This window comes from Panthera uncia (assembly GCF_023721935.1).
Source record: "Panthera uncia isolate 11264 chromosome D3 unlocalized genomic scaffold, Puncia_PCG_1.0 HiC_scaffold_9, whole genome shotgun sequence".
Classification (NCBI taxonomy): Eukaryota; Metazoa; Chordata; class Mammalia; order Carnivora; family Felidae; genus Panthera; species Panthera uncia.
The window spans coordinates 2,949,419-2,962,142 of record NW_026057587.1 but is presented as its reverse complement, the minus strand read 5'-3'; positions in this window follow the sequence as shown (position 1 = coordinate 2,962,142).

Here is a 12,724-nt window from a genome sequence, read left to right as displayed (position 1 = left end):
CAGGAACCGCGAGATCCTGACCTGAGCCGACTGGGCCCCCCAGGCGCCCCTGAAGTTTTTCTTAAACAGGAGAAAAAACAAAAACAAAAACAAATTCTGGAATGAGAGGGATCTACACTCGAACAACCACGCACACACACAATTCTTCCGCGAATGGATTTGTACGTACGTACGCGGTCGTGAATGCACGTCTGCACATGGCTGTACACGCGAGAACCGTTCTATTGAAATTCGCTAGAATAGCTGTTCTCGGACGGTAGCCTGTGATCCCTCGGGGATTGTTTTGGCTGAGACTGCTGAGCCCCAGCCCCAGAGTGTCTGAGTCAAGCGTCAGCCGCGGGACCTGAGAATCCGCACGTCCGTCTAACCAGTTCCCAGGGGATTTGATGCCGCCTGCGTGGGGACCGTCCGCGGAGGGCACGTTGCTGGAGCAAGAGCTCGGGAAAGATGACTCTGTCGTAAAGCCAGGGATTGGCTCCGCTGTGAGTAGCGGGAGTTGAAAACGGAGGAGCTGAAAATGGCTGAGAATTGCTTCTCCGTCACGTAAAAGTTCAGGCTCACGCAGCGGCACGCTCTGTCGGCCGGGACCCAGAGTCCTTCTGTCCACAGCCTGTGCCCCCTTTTCAAGGTCGGTGTGCCCACTCTCCATCGTCAGCCACAGGAGGAGGGAAGGCAGGGAAGGAGCGGGGCAGCACCGCTCCGTTTATCACTTCTTGCAAACTGCAAACCCCCTCGGCCAGCGGCCCAGTGTGGAAAACACTCGCCACATGAGGCTGTTGACTTCAAGTCCCTGGAACCCAGTGCAATTCAGAAAGTTATTTTCCCTGTAGCACTAACTGTATTTCAGCCGTTCAAGTGGTTTGTGGCCGCTGCATTGAACGCACGGATAAATAAGTTTTCACGATCCTGGAAAGTTCCACTGGACTGGGAGGGGCTAGAGCTTAGGGGCGTGGCTACTCCCGCCAGTTGGGAATGTGTTTTTTTTTTCCCCCCTGGCAGGGGGTCCTTGTTAAAACTGGGGTCCTATTGTGATAAACAGACATGAAAACTGATTTTACAGAATAACTTCTTGTTCCTATCACAGGACCAAGGGCATGCACTAAGTAAAAGGCACCTCAGGCTGAGCTGGATGGGATCTCAGATGCTGTTAGGTGCTTTCAACTCTGATGCTCAGAATCTTATAAAGTCCTAGATTTGCCTCATTTGAAACTCAACCTTACGACTTTGATCCGAAGGATCATATCGGCATTTAACTGTTAGCTTCATGTTTTCACTCACTTTATGTATGTGAACGCATGATCTACATATGAATCAATGTAGATGCACTTTCATATTCTAACAGAGACACAACAGTGAGCCAACAGAATGGTCAAAGTCCCGGCCTTCACATAGCTGTCAGAGTATTGGGCCAACAGACATATAAATGATCATAAAGGTATGTACAATTTATTATATATTATATAATTTATGATACAAATATGAAGATAATATAAATATATAATAAATGACAAGGCCAGTACACAGAGAAGAATGTGTTCATTCAGTTAGTACTTACTGGGGATGTTCTGCATGAAAGGTGCTCGAATAAGATAGATTCTGTACACATCAGATGAGAAAGTTATGTAATATGTTCCAGTGTGATGTGTGAGAAGGAGAAAGGCAGATGTGGAACAAGGCGGGAGACGAGGGGAGCCAAGGAGAGGGGTTTGCGACTTTACACGGAGGGCAGCGAAGGCCTCCCGGGGAGTTGCCCCTGGAGACAGAATCATGAGGAAGAGAGGGAGGAAGGCTTGATGTAGGAATGCTGGGATGCCAGGGCAGGGAAGGGCAAGTGCAAGGGTCCTGAGACAGATGCAGGGTTGATGTGTCTGAGGAGCAGGGGAGGGTGGCCATGGGCAAGGTCAGAGGGTAACAGGCTAGACCCTGTAGCGTCTTTGGGATTTCATACGGACTTCAGAATTTCCTCTGAGTAAAGCACTGGAAGGTTTTGTGCAGAGGAAAGACTGCTTTGTATTTTCACAGAGTAACTCTGGCTGCTTTATTTTACCACATGTGCCATATAATATATTATTTACTACATGATGTGCAATGTACCATGTGCTATATAATATGCCGGGTAATATTTAATATACTATACAATATAAGTAGACTATAGAGTGTAGACTGTCCTATACAATATAAATAGACTGTAGAGTGTAGACCGTCCTATGAGAGGGCATGAATGGAAGCACACTGACCAGTAAGGAGGCTGCTACAGTAACCCAAGTGAGAGTTGGAGGTTGCTCGGTGCAGAGTAGCTCCGCTGTGCATTTATCCATGTGGATTCACGCTCTGCTCCTTCCTCCCCACTCTACCCTGAAATGCTAACAGTCACGAACTGTGTCTACGGGCTTCCTTGCTCTCCGGCTCCCGTGTGAGTTTGGCCGTGGGAAGATAAGGACGGGGATCAAAGGCCGAGGAAGAAGGCGTGGGTTGGCAGAGGCCGTGTTTCCCCACTGAGGACCGCCGCGCTGCTGGGAAGCCCTCCCTGAGCTGTGGCCACCGCCATCCGGCACCCGCTCTTCCGCACGCCTTTCCCAGCCTGGAATTTCTGTTGCTTTAGCTCCGGCTGCTGCTAGTTCAGGATGCATCTTTCTCTCCGCCACAGCTTTAAATAACCCGTCGTAAAACATCCTCACCTACCGATTGTAGCAGGGTGAATGTTTTCTGCAGGGACCCTGACTGATGGAGAGGCCCTGACAGATGGGAATGGACAGAAGAGTTCAGATTCCAGATATGTTTCAAGGCAGAGCCGACAGCTTAGGGATTCACTACGCAATATGAGGGGAAGAAAAGAGTAAGCTAGGACTCCCAAGTTTTTGTCAAGGATATTAGACTAATGAAGTCGCATTTTCCAAGATGGGAACGCTGTAGCCAGAGAGGTTTTATAAGTACCAGTGAAACGTTATACTTTGGGCATGTCACATAACGGATAATATGTTATTCACGTGAAAATTAGCAAATGATCTTTAGAGGTAATGGGAAAATGTAGGGGAAAAACCTTAAGGAGAAAATTAACACTAAGTCTCATCAGGTACATACAACTCATTCCTGTTTGGTGTGCTTTCTATTCTCCTGCCCTTCATGGGGATATACTGTATTTTATTGTTACCGAGTCTTTCTTTTAATATATAGATCTCTAAAATTCATGACATCTTAAACTAACTAGTGTTCTGAAATCAGTTGTCACATGATTCACATTGCTCTCCTGCTAGTATTACCTGCCGTCCAGGTCATACCTGCTCATAATTCATTGCCGCTATGTGTAAATAGTTTTAAATAAATTTTCAGTAAGTATACGAAAGAAAAACGAAAAGCTTCGTGTCATCCTTTAATCTCTTAGTGGTACATAAAATAATGGCTTATTTAAAAATTAATGGGATCTTAGAGACTATAAAATATGATATGCATTTTTGCATTATAAACTACATATCTTCATTTTATTCAAGCAGTAATAACTTGTGTGACATTTGCTTCAGGCTGGTAGACCAGACTTCCTGCTGAGTAGAAAAGCTGAATAATACAGTGGAAAAAGAAATGCTTTAAGGCATTAGTGAGCTTTGGAGGCAGACGGGATATTAAGGAGTAAAGAAGCCGGGGGAAAGGGAGGCACATTGTGGCAAATCCAACATCGTGAGATGTTTCCCCTCAGGACATTTGCTTCTGCTTAGTTGGTACAAGACAAAGAAACTTAAAAGCTGAGAAGAAAGTAGTAGCTAGGGGGCTGGAAGCCGAATGAAGTTTTCACAGTGTCGTGGAGCTGGGCAAACAAAAGTAGTTGATCTTTATGCCAAGAAATAGGGGTAAAGTCCCTAGGCTTTCAGAGAGATTTTTTGAAGGCTTTACCTTGTGGGTAAGAAAAATACTGGAAATAACTAGACCTCACAAAAACTATAATCCAGCTTCAAATCAGATCAACTCCTACTGGATGAAGGTGATATGACCCTCTTCTGCTTATTTTCCAGAAGCAAATTAAATCATCCGGGACAAATATAACTCCATCTGGGTGTTCTGGATAACCCTTTATTCATATGCCTAGCACTCAACAGAGACATTCTAGGTAAACCAGAAGAAAAGATGAAAAGAATGAAATAGATTATAGAAACATGCACAGAGGTAATACAAATGTTAGAGGTGAGTTACTAGATATATAATTTTAAATAAATGGGATCCATATGCTTAAGTAAACAAATGGCAAGATAGGATATTTTAGCAGAAAACTAGAATCTACCAAATAAAATACAATGGGAATTTTAGACTGAAAAAGTATAATTAATGTGATTAAAATTTCCATATATGTGTTATAATGCAGATTAATCAGAGCTGGAGTGAGAATCAGGACTGAAAAATAGACCCCTGGAAAATACACAAATAAAAATAAGAAAGTAAGAAGAAACATGGTAATAAGCATATGTGACATTGTGTGAAGTTCTAACTGAGGTATAATTGGAGTCTGAGAGAGAAGGGAGATAAAAAGGTATAAAGACTTTGAAGAAGAAATTACAGCTGAGAATTTTTCAAAACTAGTGAAAGATTTTAAGCTGATGATTCAAGAAGGAACATGAAATCCCAATAGTGCATGCATACACACGCACACACACACACACACACACACACACACACACACCCCTACACAAATCTTAGGAATTTTTCTGAAAACAAATGACAAAGAGGACACCTTAACAGCAGCCACAAGAAGAGAGATCAATTATCTTCTAAAGAGGAATATGAGCCTTACAGCAGACTTATGTACATAAATTATGGATGTAAGAAGACGATGGACTGACGCTTGCTGAATGAAAGTAATTGCCAATCTAGATAGAGTTCTATATGTGGCGAAAATATTCTTAAATAACTTAGGTGAAGGAAATGATTTACATCAACAAAGCCTAAGATAAACTATGCCCAGAGGTGTTATTCATTTGAAGTAAGAGGATCACCAGTAAAAGACGACGAGCATCAGAAAATGTACACATGATGCTAAATCCAAATAATATTGATGGTTAGCAAGAATAAGGTTGACAAATGTATAATGACATGTGTGCACTTTGATAGCAACACACGGGATACTTTTACTGCCCTAAAAACGCTCTGTGCTCCACCTGTTCAAATATCCCCCAGACTTCTCTGGCAACCACTGATCTTTTTACTGGCTTCATAGTTCTGGCCTTTTTAGAATGTAATGTAGATGGAATCAGACGGAATGTGGCTCCTCAAGATTGACATCTTTTACTTAGCCATAATCATATAAAATCCCTTTATGTCTTCAGAGCTTGACAGCTCATTTCTTTTCAGCGGTGAATTCTACTCCATCATCTGGATGTACCACAATTTATTTATCCATTCACCTCCTGAAGGATATCTTGGTTGCTTCCATGTTGTGGCAATTAGGAATAAAGCTGCTTCAACCATTTGTGGGCAGGTTTTGTGGTAGACATCAATTTTTAGCTCCTTTGAGTAATTATCAAGGGGCGTGGCTGTTGGATTGGATGGTAAAGGTATGCTTAGTTTTGTAAGAAATTGCTAAGCTGATTTTGAAATTGGCTGCACCATTTTGCATTCCCACTAACAATGAATGAGAGGTCCTTTCCTCCACATCTTCACCAGCACTTGCTGTTGTCATTACTTTGTGTTTCGGCTGTTTTAACGGGTTTGGAGTGGTTATATACACTTTCACTTGATACTTAGTTTGTTGCCATTTTTTTAAGTCTGACACTGCACTGAACATTCTTAAAATGTAGACTGTCCCGTGCATTTCCTTATTTTTTCAAGTCTAGGAATAGATGGCAAAGCATACGATGAATGAGGCCAACCTTCTCTTAGATGCGTCAGTCATCTTTAGGCAATATGGCCCTAGACATGCTTCTACACCAAGCCCTGTTTGCCAGTGTAGCTGTGGCTGAACTCTGGACAGCATTGTTCATTGTGAGTTAAAAACTGTTTGCCGAGTCTGAGAGGAAAAATACGCTATATTGAACATGACTTTTCTAGTCGTGTTCGTAGAGACAAAAATAGAGTTTTAGCTCTATTTTCAGAATCTGGTAATAACAGATCCTGGTTTCTTTAATCTCATCTTTGATTGTCTGGAAGGTCAGTTGCCATTGTGCGTTCACTAATCTGCATGGTCAGAGCATTTGATTGTGTCCTTTGGCCTGTAAATCTGTTACTGGTATGCACGCATACGTACATCCATACATACATGGCGTGCGTACATACAGTGTTTACATTGCAAAACTGGAGTAGTGGTTCTCAGGAGTGGTTTTGCTTCCTAATGAGGGTTCCCAGATAGAGCAAATAAAAATGCAGAACTTCCAGTTAAATTCGATTTTGGGATAAACAATGAATGTCCTGTGCAATATTTGGGACACGCTTACACTAAGAAAAGCATTCATTGTTATTCTGAAGTTCACATTTAAATAAGTGCCTGTGTTTATCTGGCAACTGTACCCGGAGGGGTTATTTGGCAATGTCTGGAGGTATGAATGGCTGTCACAGCTGAGCAAGGGGGTTCTACTGGCATCTGGTGGGTTGAGGCCGGGGTTGCTGATAAATATTCAGCAATGTGCAAAACGACTTTCTACAATGACCAGTTCCCTCCGTAGTCCTCAGTTGAGAGTTCCCGATTGAGACCGTTGGAGTTTCTGTTCCATTTCCAGGCTTTTGCATTTAGCTCGTGAAATGTCAAGACTGACAAGGACTGAATGTGAGTGATACATACAGGGCTACAGAACTCCTCACTGCCTCTCCCTGTCGTAGGCGGAAGTCTTACGTGACTGGCCGTTTCACCCTCCACCCTCCAGCCCTGCTTTGTTTCCGACACGACACTTGCTGCTACATTGGGTCATGTGGCAGGGATTCATCGCTTGTGTTTTAAATGTGCCCCTCTCACCAGGACGCGGTGTCCTGGGGATGGAGACCTTGTTCCTCTTGTTTAAGCTGGTCTCCTCAGCACCTTGGAGAGCGTCTGTCCATACTGTGAAGGGCACTGTGACCACAGAAGCAGAAGCGTGTCTTGCTTTGAAGATAACTTCACAGCCTCCAAACACGTTTTTCATGACAAATGATTCTTCAAGTGGGACGCTTCTCACACTTAGATCTACATGGGGGTGGGGGGTGCTGCCTGTGCCACTGGCTGCTCCTTGGAGAAGCGGCAGTAAAATGCCCATTGCCTGACTCATTCAAGGCATGAAAACGTGCTTGGGAAATGGAGACAGATTCGCCTCTGAAATATCTGAAACAACAAATTTGGGTTTTGGAATCCAATTAAGAACCGTGCACGGAAAGGAAATGTGTTAATCTCCATCTTGGGACATTCTTCCTTATTCCCAGTGCTGCAGGGAAACAGGGCGGTGGCGGGGAGGGGTGCAGTTCTCCGCAAGTGTCTCTAAAAGTGTTCTTTTATTGACAGAGATCCTGAAGAACCACTCATGTGTTTTTCTGGAGCTAACATTCTCATGAATAGGTAATAAAGCCCCCAAACTGCCCAGCTCTGTGCTTGCTCCGGGGGTCGGTCCCACATGTGTTGTTTTCATAACTTTCGAGCAGCAGTAGGTTCTTTAAGCCCTTTGCTTGTAATCCATGCTGCCAGTGTAGACAGACACTCCCATAGTGTCAACCTAAGCAGTGTTATCCATGATTCTTGGACGTGATGTAGGAATTACATTGTTTCCCGTATTTGTTAAGAGAAATGCCTGGCTCGTTGCGATTTTAAAAATATGCTTTTCTGTGCACCACTGGGAATCGTCAATCGTGGTGCCATTGACACTCATGCCACATTCTAGGAAAGGCATGGATTCGCATGGAAAGACGAACAAAACAGGGCTGAGTCCTTGACTCGCTCCTGGAGGGTCACATTGTGTGGTGGTAAAGGAGCCAGACTCTGGGGTGTGAATCGTGTCTGCCACTTAACCACCTGCATGACTTCAGGCCACTCAGCTTCTCAGCATCTCCCTTTCCTCACTGCCAAGTAAGGGTGATACAAAGCACCTGCCACGTGGGGTTGCTGAGCATCGCGGGGTCACCCACCCCTCTAGAGCATACAAGACAGCGTCTGGAAGTAAAGAAGCATAATTATTACCTAAGTCACTTGGAGGGGGTTTGCTACATACCCAAGGAGAAAAACAGCATCAAGGACTGCGTACGTGTTGGAGACCCCGTGGGAGTGGGGCGAATGAATGGGCTGACTTGCCTAGAAGCGGAGCCCCCAGATGGCCGTGCTGTAGGCTGGGACCGATGGCATCTTTCCAGCTAGAGATTTGCTTTGGGGGAGAGGCCATTATAACCGGCCATTACAACCATTATAAATACCAGGACGTTGTGAACGGTGAGCTGCAGGGTACAGATTTGACGTGGGAGTCACTGCCTAGCCGCGGAAACCTTTTGAGGGGTAACAACAAACAGGAAGGACAACAGCAAAGCCATAAGAGCCCAGTGGCTTGTGGGGAGCGAAACCCCAGTCGTCAGACAGGGAACGTTTAACAGCTGGCTCTGGGAGGAGACGGGGAGGGTGACCCCTGATCCGTAAGGTCTGTCTGTTTCCATGGTCTACGTGCTGCCACCGTGGGGGACTGGCGCCCAGGGCCTGGAGTCACTGGATGGGGGGTGTGGGGGCGCAGGTAGGAGGTGTGTGGAATCAGATCTCTGCTTCCTTGAAATTAGGTGAAATAGGTTTCTTTTTGTTTTTAATCAGGAACGTTTTCTTTTCTCGGTTGTCTTTCTACGATGCTGCTTTTGGCTTTTTCTGGTATCTTCCCCCAAAGCCCCACTCTCTGCCCTGTACAACTGATGTGTGACTCACTTGTTGGCAGTCTGTCCCTGGCCGCTTCAATTTCTTTGTCTTTTACCATTTACCTTTAGGGAAAGCTTCCAAAGTTCCCCTTCTCATATGATAGATTCAATTTTCTGCTTCCTCAAATCTGTTTTATTGCCTCTGAAACCATTTTAAATCCTTCACTTTTAATACTGCCAGATTCTTACCCCTTAGTCTTTATCTCATTAGAAATGGCAAAGGGCCGAGACGGTCTTAATTGTGGGGAGCTTAAAAGTTGTCCTGGGTGACATGCACGTCCCTACCCTCTGATGAGTGTTCTTCAAAGCTGTGTCCTTCCTTGGCCTCTTGAATGCCTTTTTAAATTTGTTTCTTTTGCTTTGCTGTTTTTGCATGTGGATTCCATTCCTCTCTGCTTTTTGTTTCTTTGCTTTTTCTGTTTCACTGTCTCTGTAGGAGGGAAGTCTCTTGCAGGGAAATATCCCTTCACACAATGGAGTGCATTCTTCTGTCCCTAGTTTTCTTTCTTCTAATAGTGTTCATGACAGAAATTCACCTGGGGGGGTGCTGATCCTTCATTACCCTGTGTGGGGGGCCCTGCAGCTTGAGCAGTGCAAGGGTGCACTGGGTTTGTGGACATGCCCAGCTACTGTGCTCTGGACCAGTTTAAGGTTGGCCTGGGTGCATCCCAGGAGCAGTGGGAGCCTATGTCTCACGTTCTGTTCCCTGTCAGCAGGATACCCTGACTCTGGGGCTTTCTATGCGAGAGGCCAGGCTTCCTCTTGGGTCTTTCAACTCAGCTAATTGCAAAAGTTCACTGCCAGCATCAGGAGCTCACCAAGTGCATAGGATCCATGGGGTTCAGGACTTTTGCTCCTAGAAATAGCAAGCAGTTTAGGGGCGCCTGGGTGGCTTAGTCGGTTGAGCGTCCAACTTTGGCTCAGGTCATGATCTCGCGGTTCGTGAGTTCGAGCCCCGCGTCGGGCTCTGTGCTGACAGCTCGGAACCTGGAGCCTGCTTCGGATTCTGCGTCTCCCTGTCTCTGTCACTCTCTGTCCCTCCCCCACTCACTCTCTATCTCTCTTTCTGTCTCAAAAATAAATAAACATTAAAAAAAAAAGAGAAATATCTGGTAGTTTCTACCCGGCTGCCTGCTCTGCGTAGGGTTCCAGATTTAGCAAATAAAGTTACGGAATTCTGTTACATTTGAATTTCAAATAAATAACACATTGATTTACTTCCTTTTATAAGCATGGCCCTGCAATGTCTCTGTTTATTGGAAATTGATCCTGGTTTCCTGTATTTTGGCGGGTGGGGTTAGAACGCCTGTGATCTCTCAGGACCTCCCATGGTTCCTGGCGTGCAGGCTGAACCTCATGGTCAGTGCAGGTAATGACCCTTCTACTTGTTACCCTATGCCCTCCGTGACTGCTTTCTGGCCCGCCCAGAGGAAAGTATGAAAGTCTGTGCTCAAATTGCCATCTTCCCCATCTTTCTTAAAAGTTACTTTTTAGGGAAAAATTATCTTTTCAAAAATGCTAGAATTAATATAAAATCTCTGTGATGCCACTCTGAACTGCTTTAAGATGGGAACATGTCGCTTTCCTTCAAATTACTGTTTAAAGCCATGGCTTCAAAACCAAATGTAATTTTTTTCTTAATGGGTTATTAATTGAGCTTTACCGGGCATGGCTTCTTGGTTATCTGACACCTTGCTCATGTTGATGGAGAATTGGTTTTCTTAGGTTATAGTAGCCACCCCTGTGGGGATTCAAGGGTAATGAGTTTTACTTCTTAGTCCATTTTGTGCACTGTGGAACGGAATTGGTATGAGTTTTGCAGTTTGGTTAAAAAGAAAGAAAAAGAAGGAAGGAAGAAAAAGACAGAAAGAGAAAGAAAGAAAGAAAGAAAGAAAGAAAGGAAGGAAGAAAAAGAAAAAAGGAAGGACAAAGAAATAACACCAGCTTTAGGTCAACTTGGAGCGCTTTTAAGCAATAAACATGCGGGTCAGATACCAGGCAAAAAGACAAGTAAGCCACCTGCGGAAGAAAGCTTAGAAATTACTTCCCTCTCAACAATGTTTGCTGTGACCTCCCCTTATTGCTTTCCCAAATAAAGTCGGAGGACCTGTAGTCATTGCCCTTGGAATGTGTAATTAGTTGCACAATTAAGTTTGGTGTCCTCAAGGAGTGGGGGTCAGGGGTTCAACAGGAAAGTGCACACAGTTTTGGTGTCTACCACGGATGTTTAACTTTCTGTAACTTGGTGGTTTGGTTTTGGCAGTTTCTGGAAGGAATGAGAAGCTGGTGTGGACGGCTCAAGGCAGTAGTTGTGTCGAGTGCCCAGGTGTCTTTTTAAGAATCCGGAGACGGGTGCCTGGGTGGCTCAGTCGGTTAAGCCTCCCACTTCGGCTCAGGTCATGATCTCATCGTCCATGAGTTCGAGCCCCGCGTCGGGCTCTGTGCTGACAGCTCAGAGCCTGGAGCCTGTTTCGGATTCTGTGTCTCCCCCTCTCTCTCTGCCCCTCCCCTGCTCATGCTCTGTCTCTCTCTGTCTCAAAAATAAAAATAGAAACATTAAAAAAAAAAGAATCAGGAGACACTGTGTCATTGATGTAGGTCCTTCAGAGATCTCATTGCCTGGAGAGGCTTGTGTCTTCCTTGGCCCCACATCGCTACTGTTTCATGGGGCCTGTAATGGGATCGAGGATTCCACTTATAAAGAGATGGCGGACAGAAGACGGCAGCTAAAATCCCGCTGTAAACGTATAATCCACTCTTTGTAATATTAACGGCATAATTCATTTGTCGGCCCAACCACTCACACATTCATCAAATATTTATTGGGTACCCGAAATTTTCTGGGCACCCTCCCACCCTGCGTGGGGGCGTGTGGGACGTGGATGGGGCTCGTGGCCCAGAATCATGCAGTCTGGGGAAGCATTCCAGAGAAGTGACTTTGAGCGTGGCGGGAGCGCAGCAGAGGGTGGGGACGGGGCGCCAGTGAGGGGACAAAGCGTTCAGTCCAGAACATTAGTGGCAGATCCACTACATGTTCTCTGTTTTCACTAAAACTCACGTGGGAAAATACAGGAGGATAGGAAACATGACTCCCGAGTGATGTCCAGAAAGTTTAAAAAATTGAATCCTGTTAAGGAATAAAAGAGTCTGGTTCTACCTCTGATATTCTGATTTTGGGGAACAGAAAGTCCTCCTCATTAGGTTGAACCGTATGACGTCGCTGTTCCTGTCAGTCACAGCTGCTCACTTTTCGGCCGCTTCCACTGGGTCAGCACCACACAAACCCTGTTGCTTGATTGGGACTCCACCTGGCCTGGGGTTGACAAAGCCGTGGGACTGAGAGAGTTCTTCACTCGCGACTGTCGCTACGCTCGGGACGAACGTCCGTCGCGAACCGGCTTCGCGTCCAGAAGTGGAGTGAGCGTAGCTTAGCTCCCGGCAGTGCTGTGGTTGGACGGTTCTTCGGTGCCCTGATCGGGGCCCTCACTCTGCAGACCGGTCCCCGAGGGGCCGAGAGGTTCAGCGCCTGTCACCTCGCAAACACGTACGGCAGAGCCGAGCGCAGGACCCCTTCCTCTGAGTCCTTTGCTTTGTCTTCTGCTCGCAGACAGTTGCTGAGAGGGGTCCAGACTCGGGGAGGCGTCGTGTGCCAGAACAGGTGTTCACGCGGGCCTTTGAAGCAGGTTGGCACAATGAGTGTCCGGGCTCGAGTAGCTTTTATCGCTGAATAACCAGAGATAATTACATGGCTCCTAATGAGAAGGGCTTTGTGTGACTTGTGGAACTTTGCCTGGAAAGTCAGTGTTCCCAAGGCCGATAATGTCCATTTCTAAAAGCCGTTAAATTGGTTCTTGCATTGTGCAGTTTCTGCGTCTGTGTTTTTCTTACAGAGAATAAG